Source organism: Copadichromis virginalis, linkage group LG15, assembly GCF_057382275.1.
Source record: "Copadichromis virginalis isolate Kocher_CV1m ecotype Utaka linkage group LG15, C_Virginalis_male_GT1.1, whole genome shotgun sequence".
NCBI classification, from domain to species: Eukaryota; Metazoa; Chordata; class Actinopteri; order Cichliformes; family Cichlidae; genus Copadichromis; species Copadichromis virginalis.
In genome coordinates, this window is record NC_140632.1 from 30528562 (window position 1) to 30549219 (window position 20658).

General features: G+C 39.5%; 1 long non-coding RNA gene across 1 annotated transcript in view; it reads right to left on the minus strand.

The window, feature by feature from the left end:
• Nucleotides 1-389: 389 nt before the first annotated feature.
• The window catches only part of LOC146692723 (uncharacterized), a 102207-nt gene continuing 81938 nt past the window's right edge, over nucleotides 390-20658 (minus strand). The window contains exon 4 of the long non-coding RNA XR_014915274.1: nucleotides 390-713. This is a non-coding gene — a long non-coding RNA (uncharacterized LOC146692723). The remainder of the gene's footprint in view (nucleotides 714-20658) is intronic.

The following is a 20658-nucleotide window of genomic DNA, read 5'->3' on the forward strand; positions in this document are numbered from 1 at the left end:
TTGTTGCATGTAATATGTCAGAAAATCAGACCTTTAAATTTGATGCACTTTAAGTATTGTGTGCGTTTTGTAGCATCATCGGAATTTTTTGTGGAAAATGTAGATTTGATACATTTTGAAGCCTTGAGTTAGTTTATCTGGCCAAGAAGCTTCTGTTTTCAGCTAACAGTAGCAAATAAGCTTAGCAAACCACAACCATAAACTGTGCAAATGCAACTAAGAAATGCAGATGCAGTCACTTGCTAATTATTAAGTGCAACCCCAATTCCAAAAAACTTGGGATGTGGTATAAAATGTAAATAAAAACAGAATGCAACATTTTGCAAATTGCATAAACCACATAAAGCCATAATTTCATCAATTCAATAGAACACAGAAAACATACTGTATCAACAAACTGAAAAGTGTTTTTATTTCATGAAAAATATTAGATTAGTTTGAAATTGACGCCAGCAACATGTCACAAAAGAGTTAGGTTAACACAACAAGAAGCTGGGAAATGTTTAAATGTTAAGTTTTAAGACAATGTTAGAGGAGCACGGCTGACATGGTTTGAACATGTGCAGATGATGGATATACTGGACAAAGGATGCTGATGATGAAAGAGAAAAGAAAGCTCTCAAAGACGATTAACTGAAGTAGTGAAGGAGGATATCCAGAGGATTGGTGTGACAGAGGAGGGATGATCTGCAGATGATCTGCTGTGTTGACCCCTAAAGTGAGCAGACAAAAGGACAAGAAGATGGTTAATTGGCAACAGGTAGATTAGAATTGGTATATATTAAGAGCATCCAGAGTTTCTCTGGAGTAAAAATAAACTAAACCTCTGTTTTCTCATTCAAATGTAAACACAGATTTTTGAGTTCACAAGCTGTGTTTTCAGTAATCAGGAGGAAAAGACAGGGAAACACTGGGAACACCAGGAAATATGATTTAAAAAGATGACTAAAGAGCAAAACAAACTCAACAAATACAGAGCAAGAACCTGGGATGATGACAGGACTTGGCCCACAATGTGTTTTGGCTGGTTGTGGGCTCACGCTCATTGTGACAACTGAATGAACTCATTTTTTAAGTCCTCACCATTATTTCAGTCTCCACCACCTTCCACAAGGCCAAATCTTTGCTTTTCTAAGTAAAAGAAAGATGTGTGCCCCCCCAACTGAGAGGAAAACAGTTGCAGGACACTGCCTACTTGAAATGGAGCCATTTATTACACCAGTAGCATTAATGAAGGAGACATAGTCAGTAGAGCAGAAAAAGGAAAAGAAAGAAACATCTCTTATTTAATTAAGAGAAAATGCACAGATTGACAGTGATTGGCAACTAATAGGATTCATTTTAGACTTTTACTGGATAGTTTTTGGAAAGCAGTTGGAAACAGTTTGTGTCTTCACAAGGGTGCGTGGGCTTCTTAACTAATTTTCCAGAATAAAATAAGCTGGAGACTTACAATAAGTAACCCAAAAAACATTTATAATTCTCAAGTGTTTCTAAAACTAATTTCAAAAGAAACCTTTAACTGAAATTAGATCCACTGAGGTTTTGTGTAACATTAATGCAAGACCTGTGGGCCATGTGCCTGGGGTCAAAAGCCAGCAGGGAAGGGGGATGTTTGGTACAGTATTTGTTTGCACATGGACTCCAGAAGGAACTCCTTGGTTAAGCAACAGATGCCCAGTGTCAAAAGTCACCACGCACCCCTAAGCCCCCCTCTTCTGCTTCTACAGACGGGAGATAGGGAGGGACAGACGGCTTATGGTCCCCTTTGAGTGCACTCCTTTCTTCTTAAGCCTCTGATGCCTCAGGATTTGTCTTCCTTTGGAAGCCTGCTCAATGTATTATCTTTGAAGTGGCTAAGGGTGTACTTCAAGGTCTTTGTTTGATGCAGAGGATGAATGTAAAATTGACATTAGTATTAGTATAGTTTTCTTTGTCACTGTTTCTTTTGACTCCATATGAGCTGGACTAAGTGTTTGGGGAGGGAGAGACCTGGGCTTCTCTGCTAATTTTTATTTTTATTTTTTTTAGAAAATGTAGATGTTCCTAAAATCTTTTAGATCAATTGTGTTGTGATGAACAAATTAAGCACTGTGATAAATCATCATCAAATTGTAGAAGGCCATTCTTTTTTCCCAATCACCGCCAAAATTTGTGTCATTTGCTTCAGCTATAATTCAGGATAAACACTCTTCCTGTCGCCACAATGACATTCTGTTAAAGCATTTGGTTACACTGTGTGCAATCTGCAGACTGATTGAGCAGCTTCCGTTTTTGGAAGTTGAGAAGATGACTTATTTTAACAGGCAGAGGAAGTGCTGAGGGAAGTGGGAGGTGGTGGTGGTGGGATATAACATTTTAGACAATTCATACAGAAAGTAAAAAAAAAAGTGAAATTGTCCTTTGTAGCTGGCGCTCTGAAACATTGCATTGACACTGGGAGTCTATTTACCATTTGTCAGTCATAAGTCCTTAGCAAATCAGACTAGTTTCCCTGTGTTTCCACTCTACTGCCAAGCTTTCTGGCATGAAATTGGCTGTACATAAAAAAAATGTTTAAATTATAAACTAAAATCCTATAACAAGTATTTCCCAAGATAAAACTTTAGTCTGTTGCAGGTGTATTGTATAGTGTCACTAATCAGAAGGACTATGGTTCAATCATTGGCTGCTCCAGTCTGCATGCCAAATATCCTTGGGCAAGATGCCAGCACCAAGTTGTTCATAGAAAGCACTTACAAAGAAAAATGTGCTTGTATGTATGGGTGCAAAGGCAAGTTGTATAAAGTACTTTGAGTACTCAGGTAGTGTAATATAAGAACCAGTCCATTTATCACAATTGATCTCTAGCTTTCTGAACCCAAATTAATCCATGACTATAAAGTGATATATTAAGTTAATTATATGTCTTCCTTGACACACCCACTGGAGTGGGAGCTGTAGTTGTGAATACTCTAGGTGTTTATAATATAAACACATAGGGTAGGTGTCTGTACATTTACAACACTATTAAGCGCATTTGAGTATTAATGGGTTGGAGTGGTCCAACTTGTAAAATGGTAGGGGAAGAGACACTTTATGCCCATGTCTCATATTCTTTTTTACTCTGTGAGGTATTTGAAGTCCTATAAATATGATTTTAATGCCTTTAGGTGAGTGATTTTTAACTAAAGGGCAACCTCTGGAGCTTATAAATCAAGCCAGGACAGAAATTCGGAAATGCAAACTGCAGTTCCTCAGGCACTTGAAGCTTATTCCAATCCCCACGGATTCTGTGGCCAGCTTGGCCAGCAAAGAAGCATATTTACAGCCTGATATAAAATGCTGATAGTTTCCACCCTTGTAACTGCTCAGTGGTTTAAATGTGTTTATAACTCATTGTATATTTAAATTAGGTGTCTAGCTGAATCGATTGAATGGTGTTAGCCATGGTACCTAAAGCCAACTGGTGTCTGCTAGACCTCAGCCACAGCTTTGAGTCAAACTCAAAGCAGGCACATCCGCTGTGGCTTAATTTTTTTTCAGTGATCCCATCATACTGTATGCTAACACAGCAGCTAAAACATACTTTATATGAGCATGGTCAGTGGCTCTCATGCTTGTCATTCTGACTCTAGACTGACAGACATCTGTAACAATCTGTCAGACCACTTGAAAGGATCTTAGTGGTAGTTCAAGACAAAGTAGGTGTGCCTAGGACCACATATTACTTTGTCTACAGATACGTGGTTCAGTAATTTTGCTGGACATGTCATATGTTTCTATATTTCCTAGAGCATAAATCAGGCTTGTTACTCAGACATGTTGCTTCAGTAAATGAGAAATGTTTTGCACTGTCCCTTTGGCATTAAGGAAACATGGGCTCCAGAACAAAACTTATTATGTTTTTATTTTCAGTCAAATGTATTTTCAGCGACTAAGTTTGAAGGAAAGTGATGGTACATCAAAAGTACAATCCTGTTCTTGCAAATAGTTGGAAATGTGAAAAAGAAAAATATATAATGCAAAAATATAAAATGCAGACTAACTAATAATAGTATAAATAAGACATCCAATGTTAAAAATAAGTTACATTTTGTAAGAATATGTTATTATGTGATGTCATCAAGGCAGTTATTCATTGATGACAAATGTTCATTTTATAGAAGAGGTTTACATTGTTACATGGCTGTGAAGACTTTAAATAGAACAATCTTAACGGTAGGTAGGTAGGGACACAGTTAGTGTTGGTACCAGAGGGCGTTCCAAGCCACTGTTCAGTTACTCAACTAAGTGCAGACATAATAGTGAACTTTTTACTGTTATTCTGAATTTAAGAAACTACAGTAATCAGAAACTGCATAGTCATTCCTGTCATGATCTGGCTGAGAAGCTGGAAATTTCCGCCAGGTTCCCGAGTTTCTCTGGTCTCCACCCCTGGGCAGGGCTGCTACCTCTCCAGCAGCTCCACGCACCTGGAGTTGATTCAAGGCAATCAGAATGAGAGATTGAAGCTTTATGTGGACTCTCCTTCATCACCAGTTTTTCAGCTACTCCAAGTTGGTAATTGGCTCCCATGCTCCATGTTCCTGTTACTAAGTGCCTTACTTAGCTTGTTTCCCTGTGCCTCAGCTCTCCTGGACTCTCCACGACACTTGCCTTTGGCTTCAGCTTATTGTCTTGGATAATTATCTCACTCTGAAAATCTCTATGAACCTCACCTGGCTGCCCTCCAGCCATCGAACGCTATTGTATCCTACGGAACTCAGGTCAGCCAGCTCGCACCATCACCTCACTCGGATACTCACCGCCTCTCCCTTAAGGCCTGATCCTTCATGCGCTCCTCTCTAATCCACCATTGTAACGCCATTCTCCTCTCTCCTCAGTACGACCTCTAGATGTACCTGTCACCTTCCAGTCGTTTCTCCAAGCCCCATTCCCCTCTCTAGGCCCACGACCTCGGCACCACACCACTCACGCCACATCATAGTTTCATTCCATGTCTCTCTGTGCCCAGTACTGTTAAATCTAACCTGTGCTAGTTTAATAAACATTGTTAAACATTCTGCCATCTCTGCCTTGGGTTTCTGCGTTTGAGTCCAGTTCTGGACCAGCCTTCGGTCATTGTGACAATTCCAGGTCATGAGTTAAAATAAACAACCCAGAACGTTCTCATTTGCGCTTAACGGCTTTATTTCTAAATTTGGGATCAAACCAACTGTGAGCTGCCTTTCTTCAGACTCCATGTTCATTTATGGGTAGTGTGAAAAATATAGGGCAGGGTTGAGCATTTTCTCTTATTTTCACAATAAAACTGGGGAATATTGTCTTCATATGAAAAAAATATTCAGATATTCTTCTTAATATATTCAGTGATAGGTGAGGTGGGAATTTTTCTCCTTTTTTACCTCGGTGGAGGTATGCAGCCTTCAACTTTTTTTACTATGTATCTGCCAGTCAACAGATGATGAGCGTATCTTTGGACAAACAGGTTTGAGTTTGTTTCCAGATTAACTCAGATAATGCTTTTATAGCTTACTGGGGTTTCTGTGCCAACAATACTTCTGCCTGGGAGATTCAGATTTCATATAATCTTGGCAGATTATAGGAAAACAAGCATTAGTTACATCTGTGGTTGTGTGCTGTATATTCTCGGCGCAATGTTTTTGGTGCAGTATCACTTCTATTTCAGTATACTAAAATTGCTTTGAGTTTGCCTTGACAGAGACACATTTAGATGATAGAGATTTACAGAATTTTCAGACGTGTGTCATCATACAATATTTGAGTGAGCAAACAAAGCTTAGGCGGAAGAGTGAAGAAAGGTAAGGCAAGAATCAGTGGGTGGAGGAAGTGTAGTGTTGAAGATGAAAAGAAAACAGACTAGAGGATGTTTTGTTGTCAAGTTCAGAGCCTGCTATGGATTGTAGGTGGCTGCTGCTTGAGGCTGTGCACAAAGCAGTGTGCTCATTAGCACTGGGCTGACAAAAGCCATGCTTTTAATTAATCTGTTCATTTTTGTCACTTAATTAAATAACGAAAGAGTACGCAATACAGGGTTCCCCTTGTCTTTGATGTGTGGTGACTGGCGGCTCCACTGTGCACCCTACCCATCTGGCTTGAACTGACAATGGCAGTCCAACATCAAATCTCATTAGTGGTGACTAATATTCTTTTCATCTTCCACAAAAGGCTTCCATTGTGCCGGTGCTAAAGTGCATTCCTCAGCTCCCCTTCTTCTCTTCTTGTCTTCTCTGTGTCTCAGAGGGAGGGATAGAGGGGGGTGAAGACAGTGTAAGAAATAGAGATTACTAGCAGGGTTGACTAAGTTCATCTTCAACTGTTCATGAAAAAAGAGTTTACATCAGTCGGGCTGTCGGATTTTGTGTTTTTAATCTAATTTTGGATTAATCGTGTTAATACAGTATGTCAAAATTAAAATACTGTAACTATAAATTCAGACATGTGAGGTTGTGCTGAAAAGAATGATACCAAACAAGGTAAGGTAAACAGTTTTAAAGGTGAAATGTAGAGATAAAATCAAAAGTAGTCAAAAATGGCCAGTTATACCCTGGACCCCAGAGGGTTAAACATTTTTTTAAAGTAACACAATCGTTACTTTTCCTAGTAATCGGTTACTTTTATAATATTGTAACTCACTTTTTTGAAGAAGTAACTAGTAACTATAACAAATTATTTCGTCAAAGTAACTTGCACAACACTGGCAGTTATAGGGTCTGCACCATCTCATCCATATTGAACCACTGACTACACCTGATATAAACAGAACTTGAGAAAATGTATTTTGAATTTGCTGCAAAGACCTTGAGACCAAAACAAATTTAAGTACCATCCAACTGTACAAGACTTTGTGCACTCACTGGAGTAGTGACATTAACTTGGTCCATATTAAAAAGCAAAAACACAGCATGACATAGACAGTTGCAGGATTGAGATATTTTATTTATAATATATACAGTACTGTGCAAAAGTTGTAGGCAGGTGTGAAAAAATGCTGTAAACAAAGATTCTTTCAGAAATATAAATTATTGTTTATTGGCCCCAAATGTATTCTGCAGCAGGACAACGACCCCAAACATACAGCCAAAGTCATTAAAGAACTTTCTTTAGCGTAAAGAAGAACAAGAAGTGATGGTATGGTCCCCACAGAGTCCTGATCTCAACATCACTGAGTGTGTCTGGGATTACATGAAGAGACAGAAGGATGTGAGGAAGCTAGATCCACAGAAGATCTGTGGTTAGTTCTCCAAGATGTTTGAAACAACTTACCAGCCGAGTTCCTTCAAAAACTGTGTCCAAGTGTACCTAGAAGAATTGATGCTGTTTTGAAGGCAAAGGGTGGTCACACCAAATATTGATTTGATTTAGATTTCTCTTTTGTTCATTCGCTGGTATTTGCTGATTGACGAAAATAAATGATTAACACCTCCATTTTTGAAAGCATTCTTTGCTTACAGCATTTTTTCTCACCTGCCTAAACCTTTGCACAGTACTGTAGATATGTATATATATGACTCGATGCCCCAAACCTGGATCCTGGAATGCCTAGAACTGTACAAGATCAACAGGACCCTAAGAGCCTTCCTCAGCAACTCAATGGGGATGTGGTGTACAACACCAGAGGCCAACTTTAAGCCCATAGCACAAGTCAGCATCATGTGCGGGATCTACCAAGGAGATGCTCTGTCACCACTGCTGTTCTGCATATGCCTGAACCCACTCAGTGAAATTATAGACAAGACTGGTTACGGATACTGACTACGGAAATGAGCAATCGTCAGCCACCTCCTCCATATGGATAACATCAAGCCTAGAGTGAACAAGACATCAATTCACTGATCCACACACCAGGATATACAGCAAGGACATCGGAATGTCATTCGGATTGAAGAAGTGTGGCTGGATGGTAATGAAGAGAGGGAAAGTAGTCAGAACTGAGGGGCTTGAACTACCAGAAAGCAACATTGCAGAAATGAAGGACAGCTACACCCCAAGTCAAGCACCCTTAGGCTGTATGCTAATTGGAAAGAAGGGGGCAGAGGACTAGTGAGTGTCAGTACCACAGTCCAGGCTGAGACGACAAACTTGTACAGGTACGTCAGGTAGATCGTCACAACTGAGCGCATGCTCAGTAAATACCTCAGGCAGCAGAAACCTAAGAAATAGGAGCAAGAGGAGGAACCATCATGGAAGGACACAGTATGTACCCTGCACAGTATGTACCAGAGGCAGAAAGAGGAAGTGGCTAATATCCAGCACTCAACATACAGGCCTAGACTGATAGGCAAGCTCCTGGCAACCTCTGGTCACTAGGGAAACATGTATTTCTTGACTGGTTGGCAACTGGTGTTTGGCGGACTCCTGGCTGTCACCAGGTTAAATTGGTCACAAAGAGGATGCTGCACCGAAAACTTCATTGTGATCGCTTTAATTGCAAACAGATCGACATAGCTGTCGTGAGAATATTATAAATGTGATTGTACTACTGGAGGAATCGAGAACCACTTCTTGTAGAGAACCGGTTCCCAGTAGTCTAACTTGGAATTGTCAGTCTGTCTGCCTATCGTTCCCACTTATCGGTTCTTGCACTTGCGCTACTATCAGCTGATTTCAGTTTGTGTTGGAGGAGGAAATTTGTGGATATGGACAATACTTTGTTTTTTATAGCACAAAAGGACGAGAGCATGATGATAAAGAGGAAACTGCATCCAGGACAGAAACAGCTGCATTATGTTGCTAACTTTGGCTCTTTGCAAGCACCTTCTCAGACAGCATGCTAATGCTAAGCTAGACAAGAACCCAGAATGACGTTAAAGATGAGTACATGCTGACCCCAGTGTAGTAGCCAGACCCTGAACTTCAAGAGGCACCAAAAAGGCAAAGCAGAGTCAACGAGAAGCCAACAAGAATCGATAAGGAATTGAATCGATAAGTGATATCAGTAATGGAGTCAGAATCAGTTATTCTTGTAATCGGAAGGTTGCCAGTTCGAGCCCTGGCTCCGACAGTCTTGGTCGTCGTGTCCTTGGGCAAGACACTTCACCTGTTGCCTACTGGTGGTGGTCAGAGGGCCCGGTGGCGCCAGTGTCCGGCACCCTCGCCTCTGTCAGTGCGCCCCAGGGTGGCTGTGGCTACAATGTAGCTTGCCATCACCAGTGTGTGAATAGGTGGGTGACTGAATGTCACCCAGCTTTGGGGTCCATAGGGACTAAGTAAAGCGCTATACAAATACAGGCCATTTATCAATTCCTATCCCTATTAAATACTACTTGACAGATTGGAAATATCTTACGTATAGTGGTTTGTGCCATTACTTTGCAATCATAAAAGGTGTAATGAATGCATTTTATCTGGAAAGAAATACAAAAGCACAACATACTGACTATTTGATACATCTGTCAAATGTGATAATGGACGACTGTTTTGTTTTTCTGTAATATTAATTATAACTTGATTATCTTTTGGCCTGACAAAAAAGTAAGACAAAAAATGAGAAAAGAAAAAAAAATGATTATGGTAAGGTAAGTTGGGTTCTAGGATGCTTTTTTACATCATAAAATGCAAGTTTGTCAGCCAAAAACACCGGCTCATGTCCTCGCCCTTTATTTCTGACTTTACTTTCAAGCTAGCTTTAGGCACTGAAAACTGCTTAGAAAGGTTTAGTTAAAAGAAATTGTGGTTTGGGTTAAAATTCATACCTTTCAAAACCTTTTATTTTAGAAAATAAATAAAGGGTTACTGCTGCTGTTTTAGACAATGAGGGATTATACTTCACATTAAAAAATAACTTTTAAGGACTACCTACTGAACCACACTGTGAAGCCTATTACTGGACTTGTGAGAATACAAATAGTTAATACAAAAATTTACTTGAAATAATCCATGACATTTCCCACAACATTCCTCTTCACACATTTACAAGACAAAATGCATCTTTTTCCATAATACATCTCGAATCATTTCATTTCACTACATGTACATATATTAAGTAAGAGATAAAACCAGAGTGTGAATTGTGAGACTAACCAGCAGCCCGTAAACACATTCCCAGGCTGAGGTAAATCTATTTCTTTTCCTCTCCCATAATCAGAACTGGCAGCTGAAATGTGCTGACCTGTAAAATCCCAGCTGTGGGCCTTGTGGTACCCAACACAAACTGGATATTTCTCATTGAAACTAAACACCCATGTTTTGCTGCAGGAAACCAAAGAATGTTTGACCGCTGGGCCTGGCGTCTGATGGCAGTCTGCGTCTGTTTGATGTACTCCCCTTCCAAGGCTGTGGCCAAAGTAAATAAAAGCAAACCCCTCTTTCGACCTCCATCAGAAACATCACTCAGAGACAGCTGTTACCATTTAGCAGAAAAAACCACTGACATTCCTCCTCTCAAAATGTATGTAGGACATGTGAGATAGCAATCACACACATTCTCTGACTGTGGCTACACTTGCAATTTCTTCCTCTTCCCAGTGTAAACAGACTGGTCCGCTGCACTGACCAGGTTGAAGTTATGACCTCAGAATATTGTTTTGTTGGTTTAAACTTTTCTACGCTGTGATTATGTTGTCTGATTTGTTTTGGTTTCAACGAGGAGTCTGTGTACTTTCAAGAATAGCTGCTTACATTTTTAGCACAGAGATAATGTTTGCTTATCACTATTTACTGTACAGTAACTACTGTACAGTAAACATACTGTAGCACAATTAGGTATGGTTACTTTATGACAAAAAGAAACAGTGGATTCCAGGATGTTGTGATTTCTGCAACAAATAATGGTTCAAGAACAAATATAAAGCAAAAAATAAACATTGCGTTTTTCCGATTGTGTTACCACACTTAGTGATAAACTGCGGCACATACGCAGAGCCAGATGTATCCCTGGTTGGGGCCTACACATAATTCTGTTTTACATATATCAGCTGATGTGTATCACAGGACAGATGTTAGTCCCAGTCATTTAAATTCAGATTCAAAGGACATTAAATTTTAAGATGGGCACGATATGTCAGAAATGTTGACTGAATTCTGGGTACAGCAAAGTCAGCATCATTCAACCTCAGAAGACTAACAGGGTTAGTACAAAATCTCATGGTAATATCTATGATACTTCTACATAGTAAAATAAAATCTCTCTAGCTGCTGTAATTTAAATTTACCAGCATTGCTCTGTGGTCTGTGCTCTGCCTTGTGAAGACATGGAATAAGATGGCAACAAGGAGCGTATAGCAAAACCTCCAGCGTAAAACAGTGCAGGCATTAATGACTTACATGAAACTAATTAATTCAGACACAACATCAAATGAAAAACTGGGATAGTAGTGGGTTGTAAAGCAGCTTACACTGTGCAGTAACACTATACAGGCTAAAACAGCTTTAACAGAATGCCCTACTGCAGCACGAGGAGCCAATTTGTTGTGCTGAATAGTATGACCACATACTGCTATTGCAGCTGCAGTAGTGTAACATAGAAAGCTTTCAAAGGACTCTTTAGGCCTGTGAACAACTAAGTACACACTGAAATTCAGTAGCTTTGAGAATCACCTGTAGCAGCAGCAAAATTGGAAGTAATGGTTTTCTTCTAGCTCTCTTTCACGACATTGTCGAAGAGCTTTGGACCACTGTTACTAGCGCTACTTAGTTTCTAACATTACTACATATTGTCCTGTAAAATTTTTATTTTTCACATAACTGTATAAGCAAAAGAAAAGTAATAGACAAAGTTGGAGGTCCTTTTTATTTTCAGATTAAAAAGCTGAATAGTGGCATTTCACAGAGCCTGTACTTCCTTATTTGCCCCCCTTGGTCATTCAAATTTCAAACCAATCTCAGCCAAGCATATTGATCTTTCAGCATCCATTGTATGTACAGTCACCGAACATTGGGATAAAGAGCATCTGAAAAAATTCTCTTCATTCATGGGCAGAATTGTTGGCAATTAGACAGAACATGTCAAATAGATTTCTCTAGTTGAAATAAACAACTGAAAAACTGAAGATGAAGTAATTAAAATACACGCAAAAAGCAACAGCACTTTGCATAAAGTTACTAGTTTCTGAAATTTTGGTTGTGATTTTATTTTTCAATCACACCACATATGTGTATAAAAGAACGGAGATCTTGATGTGAAACACAGCCCACCAGCGTGCATACATTTCCTAAGAATCACTGTGGCTGTGGGCTCTCTGGTTTTTTGGATTGCTGAAAGAAATATGAAAATTGTTTCTTTTCCAGTGTTCCCTAAGGCTCCAGCTCCACAGTACAATAATCTTTGTGGGATGGGAGTTTATTTGCAGTCTTAGGGTGCTTACACTACCTGATGATGCATGGATTACTTGGATTTTCCAAATTCCAAATGATCAACTCTTTCTAGGAAACAGTTTTTCATGTGTGGCAGCTAGATTTCTTCTCTGCAAGTATATCCATCATTTCCAAATACAAATAATCCATTTGGAAAATAGATCATGTTAGTAACCAAATACTGACATTTGGCTGTCAAAAAGTTTATAAGATCAGCGAATGAATGGTTCCTCAGCACTGGGACACAGCTCTGAATTCTGTCAAAGTGGAGATAGTGGAGAACAGCTGAGCAAACACACTTTCATGCTGGACCTGAAACCACAAACGCATTGTTCGAAGAATAAAAGACTTGTGTGATTTAATGTAGGCTGGATTTCTGCCAGAAACCAAGCAACAGAAAACTCATCAAAAGCAACAATACGTGACCCTCTGAGGGCGATTCAACTGGTCTGATTGCTATTTTTTTGGACTGCAGTGTGTACAGCTTCAGGCTCTCTGTATCTACATCAATATGCAGGTCGGTCAGTGTGACGGGTTGTGCACACAGTTGACTGGAGAGGCTGGAGGGGAGCAACGCGTCAGCAGTAGATGGCCTGAAATTGCCGACTGGCCTGTCTGTGACCCTCAGTACATTCCCTCCTATGGTCTGCTGGTCAGGGCACTGGTGTTTTGCTGGGCAGGCACATACAGACTAACATGCCTGCACAATACAGCTCAAATTCATTATTTCAGGTCAAGAGGGACAGAGTGACCACTGCCATCTGGAGAGCTGCACCAAATTCCTTCACAGCATGACAAGCCAAACACTTTTGGCCACTGATTTCAACACACTGATCATGATAGCCAGTAGGGGCACAGAACCGAGGAAATCAGCAGAAATATTTCTATAGACAGAGTTTGACAGATTAGAATTGTTGGCATAAATCGATGAAATGCATTAGAAAGCCCCCAAAAGAGCATTAAATACCTATGTGTTGCACATGAGCGCATTAAGGGAACTGTTGTGGTTGGGTGCTAAATCGAACTGACATCATCCATTGCCAAACAGTAGCTCCCCTGACTTGCCACTACAGTAAATAAACAAAGCTCTTTTTCAGCAGTTCACAGTGGTAAACAGATGTAGTGTTGACAGGAGTTGTAAATGTGATCTTTTGTTAACCAAGTAGTTTTATTACCTAAACTAAACCAAAGAGCAGAATAATACTGACCAAACCTCAATACATTTCTGTGTAGAGGTTGAGAAAAGTTGAAGGACACCCAAATTTTTACTCGAAGGGCTAGATTTGCTAATGTGGTGTTGCAGCGGGCACAGAATCTCAGTGCATCAGGGTGTAGATTGCAGTAACAAGACTGCATGCACGAGGTGGAAAGATTTTTGTGACTGACCCTGATGCTTACAGTACGTATTTCTGGGAGTTCCTTTCTTATGAAACAAAATATAGGGAGGAATGTATTTATATCAAGGGTAAACTGATTTAATAATGATACACACTTTACGATTTACTTGTTGCTATTTTAATATTTACTGTTTGGGCCGACTCTAGCTCAGGATACGGTGCAGGTTATTTACTAATGAGCTTGTGGCTTGTGGTTCAATCCCTGGGTGCTTCAGTCTATATGCCAAAGTGTGAATCTTAGAAAGCATTGGGCATAGAAAAAAAGTGCCTGTATAAATGGATGAACGAGACAAGTTGTATAAAGACCTTTGAGTGCTCCAGTAGAGTAGAAAGGTCCTATACAAGAACCCCCTTTTTTTTTGTTGCTAAAAAACCCCCCAAAACATGCAGTGTTTAGCAGCTACATTGCTTTTAAATACCCCAGCATGGTGGTTAGAACTATTGTCTCACAGCAAGAAGGTCCTGAGTTCTACAGGAGCCTCCGGACTAAGACCACCAGGTACCGGAACAGCTTCTTCCCCACAGCTGTCAGACTCCTGAACTCTGCCTCCTGACATCTGACACACGTTAACACATGGTCTGGACATACACACACCCACAACCACCTACACACACACACACACACACACACAATGGACAACTGTACCCTCAAACACACAATAATAACATGGACTGAACCACCACCCACAACCACTAGCACTTTATATAGCCTGTACATAGCTTGTACTCACTACAGCCTGTACATACTTGTAGTTAAAGCATATTCACAACATACTTCATACCGTGTACATATTTCATACCGTAATAGACCCATTTCTGTAATATACTTGCATATCTATATTATTGCTAATATATATTGTAATATATCTATATCATGGCTAAAGCACTTCTGGATGGATGCAAACTGCATTTCGTTGCCCTGCATGTGCAATGACAATAAAGTTGAATTCTATTCTATTCTATTCTATTCTATTCTAATTCCTGCAGTAGCTGGATGATTTTAGGGCATATTAGAGACATCCCAGGCAGGGCAACAATGACATATGTGTCTCAAGTAGGTACCCTGGGATGTACACACAGGCGGCTAAATGATGCATCTAACAGGATTGCTGAGATCAAACCACATTTCAAGAAACTGGCATTCTGAGGCTGGATCAGCAGTTTGCTGTTTGTGTCACCAGCTTGCATTGCTTGCAGCTTGTTTCACAGTAGCATTTGGAATGTGATATTTCCTAATGCCGAGTTAAATACTGGGTTAAAATAACAATGCTTTCTGTCTACAGAATGTATCTGGCTCTGGGTCCATTAACATAACTCAGAAAAAACAGAACAGTTGCTCGCTGGAAGTGATGGCAGACAAAAGCAAACCATATCCTTATCAACAACACTGCTCCATCATCACTTCCAAACATATGCCTACAAGGAAGTTTGGCTCAAATGTCCTTAGCTCGAGCTGATAAATCCTTAGCAGGCTGGTGATTCACTCATTTTTCTCCTACTGAGGTCAAAAAAGACAATTAAATTCAGTAATTCAACCTTGACTTTAAAACTGTCTCAAAATTGTATGAATGTAGTAATGACTGGGTGAAGTGCAAATTTCTCATCCAACACTACCAGCAGGTCAAAAGTTTAATTTGTTCATTATTTTGATTAATGGCCAAATAATTTGGAAACTAAGAGGATTTCTATCATCCCCCAATGGCCTAAATTGATCATACTTTTCACAGGCACAGACACCAGCAGCAGTCTATAGTAAAGGAACTATGCTGCACTAAAACACCCACACACAACACTTGAAAGCCCCAGGGCTTTTAAGTAGACGCTCTGCCATAGCTGGCAAATAGCTCTTCCTTTTTTTTTTTTCTTTTTTTTTTTAGAAAATCATTATGCAGTATTTACGATTTCAACTTCACATCTCATTTACCAAAAGATTCAAGAACTTAAACTCTCAGGCTTTCTGAGTTTGTACTTTTACTCTCTGACTCTTTCTCTGTACTTCTCACCACACAGGCAGTAATGTTCTGATGATTAAAGCTCAGCATACATTCAGTTGTATGGACAGTATTAGATTATCATATTTGACTGTTAATTCTAGTACTTCTCTTAACTATGCTGTGCAGTTCAGTTGTGCAGGTTTTGCTTCTAACAAAGGTTAATTTAATATAGTCCTTGTCATCTCTGGGGGTCACATGCCAGTGTACTCCCAATGCAATGCAGTTGCCAGCCCAGATAAATCTGAAGGGGTGCATCAGGAAGGGGATTCAGCATAAAACAAAACATCAGTTATGACATTTCCACACCTCATCAGTCAGGGCTTGGGTTAACAACTGTTTCTGGTACTGTTGGCCAACAACAGAACTATACTACTGTTGGCTGAAGACTGTACTTACTCATCAGCAGTTTTTAATCTCTGGCTCTCGCTCTCACAGTTTGCCTATTGTTCTGTCTCACTCTGCTCTCTTCTTTTTCCCCTCACCCCCAACTGGTTGTGGTAAATGTCCACCCCTCCATGAGCCTGATTCTTTAGGTGGTTTCTTCCTGTTAAAAGGGAGTTTTTCCTTCCTTTTTTCGCCAAGTGCTTGCTCATGGGGAGTCGTGTGATTGCTGGGGTTTCTTTCTCTGTTCAGTGTTGTAGGGAACTTAACACTAAAAAGTGCCTTGTTGTGGATTGCTGTTACATAAAAATGAACTGAAGTGAATTGTCTGCTGGAGACAAGATGGAAGGAAAGCAAGGCCAGGAGCACTGGACAGCAGACAACATTGTAAGGAGCAGGGGGAGGTGTAACAGTGAAACTACAAGAAGTAGAGATAGTGAAGATGGACTAATTTAAATACTTGGGGTCAACCATCCAAAGTGACAGAGAGTGGATAAGAGCAGTAAAGAAGAGAGTGCAGACAGAGTGGAGTGGGTGAAGACAAAGGTGATTAGTGGCAGCATAAGTAAGACTTACAAGATGGTAGTGAGACCTGCTTTGATGTATGGTTTGAAGATGTTGGCAATAATAAAAAGACAGGAGGATGAGCTGGCGGTGGGAGAATTTAAGATGTTAAGATTTTCATTAGGAGCGGGAATGAGTATATCAGAAGGACAGCTGAGGTTGAGTGGTTTGGAGACAAAGTTAGACTGAACACGTGACATGTGCAGAGGAGGGATAGTGTTTTTACTGGACAAAGGATGTTGAAGATGGAGTTGCCAGGCAGGAGAAGAAGAGGAAGGCTACACAGAAGATTTACAGATGTAGTAAAGGAGGATATGCACAGGGGTGGTGTGACAGAAGAGGATGCTAAGGATAGGGTGAGATGGAAGCAGATGATCCACTGTGGCAACTTCAAAAGGCAGCAGTAAAAAGAAGAAAAAGAAAGAAAATGAAGCAATGATGCTTCATTATATATATGCTTTATTATATGAATGTTGCTGATGATTGGAAATGTGGGCTGGCAATAAGAAAAGAAAAAGCCACAACCACTGTCCACTGCGTGCCAGTGTGATCAATGCACCAGCTGCATCCACACCAAAATAAAGTCCTCGGTCTCAGATTTCCTGATATCAGCATTAGATAATAGCAGTGATATTACATATTAGTGTATGGATTAGTAGTGTGCTTCCTCTTGTACTGTTGTCATCCCTACCTGACCTCTGTGGTAAAAAAAAGAAAAAAAAAGAGACAATGTAATATATTTAGCTGAGCTTTTCTATCCATTTGAAAGTATCCTACTGGGTTTCTCACAAGACACTGAAGGTGTTATTCTCCTCCACTGTGTAATTTCATTGCTACTTGTGTGAGCAATGAAAAGCTTAAAGGCATATGGTGGGAGGAGGCTACAGAGTAATGAATTAACTTCGAACCACCAAGAGGGATCTTTTGTGCACTTGTCTCCAAGGACATCGGACTTATATTTGGTGAACAAATAGCCATCTCGCAAAATAATGGGAAATAAATGAAGCTCCCAGGGATAAGAGAACAAGATTTCTCTGTTGAGGACAAAGAAATACAAAGGGCTGCAAAATGAATGGCAGCTTTGTGTTCTGTTCAGAACTCAATGAACCCTTAGGCTTTCAAGAGTAGAGCCCGCTTTAAAAAATGTGGCAGCAAATGTTAAAATAATTACCAAGAGCATTCAGTGTACAGAGTGCTTTTAAGAACAGGAACAATAATCAATATGAAAATCTTTCCCATGAAATCAACACTAACACAACCAACAACCAACCGAGCTCTATCATAAAGGAGAGTTTAAAAAAACGTGTTCTGTTTTCTCATTCCTTGTCAAAATCATCAAGCTTCACTGCCCACAGTGAAACTTGATCATCAAGAGCTCAATCAGAGATCACGGTTTGCTATGTTAGTAGTGACTACAGTACTGTGAAAAAGTAATTGCTTCCTGAACCTAATAACTGCTTGCGCCACCCTGAGGAGCAAGAACTCCAATCAAGTGTTTGTGATAAGTGGCAATGAGCCTTTCACATCACCGTGGAAGAATTTAGTCCCGATCTTCTTTGCAGATTGCTTTAATTCGGCAACATGGAAGGTTTTCCAGTATGACCAGATCAAACCATCAAAATTTTGGTATGAAGTTATTTTTTTTAAACTATATATTTATTGGTTTGTTTTTGTTTTTTTTTTTCATTTAAACATGAAGTAACACAAGCAGGATCAACATAAATAAATTGAAACAAAACAACAAAAAACCCAAAACAAACAAAAAAACCCAGACAAAAAAAGAAGAAAAAAGTTGTGTCATGTCGAGTTATATATACACAAAAAGATATCTTATTAATACAAATGTTACAAAGAAATAACACTGGAGTCTACAGTCATTTCTCTGTGAAAACATTTCCATTTCTTCCAATATTGTCCATATTTTTCTGAAGATGGTCTCAAAGAGAAGGTTAGCCATTTCGTGTATTATTTCCATCCAGTCCGAAACAGTTGGTGGTTCCTCATTCAGCCATTTGCGTGTTATTGCTGTCTTGCTGGCAGCCAGTAGTATCTGTAGCAGGTATCTATCCTGTTGAAGTTATTTTACTGAAATTGCTATTTTAGTTTTATACCAAATAGAACATTTTTGTCTCATTAATCAACAGAATATTTTCCCAAATGTCTTGGGAATCATCAGCCTGTTTAATGGGTAAATGTGAGTCTTTGTGTTCTTTTTGGATGAATGCCATTTTTGCCAAGTCTTTTTTTAATTGTTGAATGAGCTCTGACGTTAAAGTATTACATCAAGTCCAGCTTTATAGATTTTAATTTGACATTTTTATGTGACTGGTGTCCTGTCTTTGTTTGGGTGCTCTTCTTGTTGAACTATCATTAGCAATATGTGAAGAATATACAGATATGTGGAAAAACGTTTTGCCACGATTCTATTCAGTCCTATAAATCTAAATACACCCCGTGATTCAGTAGCTTGTATTTGTGACCAGTGTTCCACATTGCTGTGGAAGAAGAGGACACTTCTTTCTAATACGCTTCAGTTCACTGAGGTTTGGTGGTGTGCTTAGTATCATCATCCTTGTGCATGACTCATCTTTGACCAAGCTTTAGCTGTTAAAACTGTAAAACAAACCAAAATCATCACCCCTCCATCACCATCCTTGGTTTGAGGTGGTTGTGCTGATATGGTCACACTTGCTAATGACCGGCTCTTATAAGCAGTAAGGATGTACAGTGGGGCAAAAAAGTATTTAGTCAGCCACCGACTGTGCAAGTTCCCCCACCTAAAATGATGACAGAGGTCAGTAATTTGCACCAGAGGTACACTTCAACTGTGAGCAACAGAATGTGAAAAAAAAAAATCCATGAATCCACATGGTAGGATTTGTAAAGAATTTATTCGTAAATCAGGGTGGAAAATAAGTATTTGGTCAATAACAAAAATACAACTCAATACTTTGTAACATAACCTTTGTTGGCAATAACAGAGGTCAAACGTTTACTATAGGTCTTTAGGCAAGTTTATTTGTATAGCACAATTCAACAACAAGGTGATTCAAAGTGCTTTACAGAGACATTAGAAACAAGAACAAATAAAAAGCATGATTTAAAATTGATTAAAACAAGCAAATAAACTAACTAACTAATTAACAAACAAACAAACAAACAAAACAGTATATAAAATCAAAACAGATAAAATCAGAACAGTAGATAAAATCAGTAGTTAAATGTAAGTTTTGAAATTTAAGCTTAAAAGTGTGGATTTGGTGCTTTATTCAAATGCAGCTGAGAACAGGTGAGTCTTCAACCTGGATTTAAATAAACTGAGTGTTTCAGGTGATCTGAGGCTTTCTGGGAGTTTGTTCCAGATATAAGGAGCATAAAAGCTGAATGCAGCTTCTCCGTGTCTGGTTCTGACTCTGGGAACTGATAAAAGACCGGATCCAGATGACCTGAGGGATCTGGAAGGTTCATACTGGGTCAGGAGGTCACTGTTGTATTTTGGTCCTAAACCATTCAGAGCTTTATAGACCAGCATCAGAACTTTAAAGTCTATCCTCTGACGGACAGGCAGCCAGTGTAAAGACCTCAGAGCTGGACTGATGTGGTCCACTTTTTTGGTCTTAGTGAGGACTCGAGCAGCAGAGTTCTGAATGAGCTGTAGTTGTCTGACTGATTTTTTAGGTAGACCTGTAAAGATGCTGTTACAGTAATCAAGCCTACTAAAGATGAATGCATGGACTAGTTTTTCCAGGTCCTGTTGAGACATCAGATCTTTTATCCTTGAAATATTCTTGAGGTGATAGTAAGCTGACTTTGTTATTGTCTTAATGTGTTTTTCTAAGTTTAGGTCTGCATCCATCACTACACCCAAATTTCTCGCCTGGTTTGTGGTTTTTAGATGTATAGATTGAAGTTCTCTGGTGACCTGTAATCGTTTTTCTTTGGCGCCAAAGACTATTACCTCAGTTTTGTTTTTGTTTAGCTGGAGAAAATTGTGGCACAACCAGTCATTAATTTCCTCGATGCAT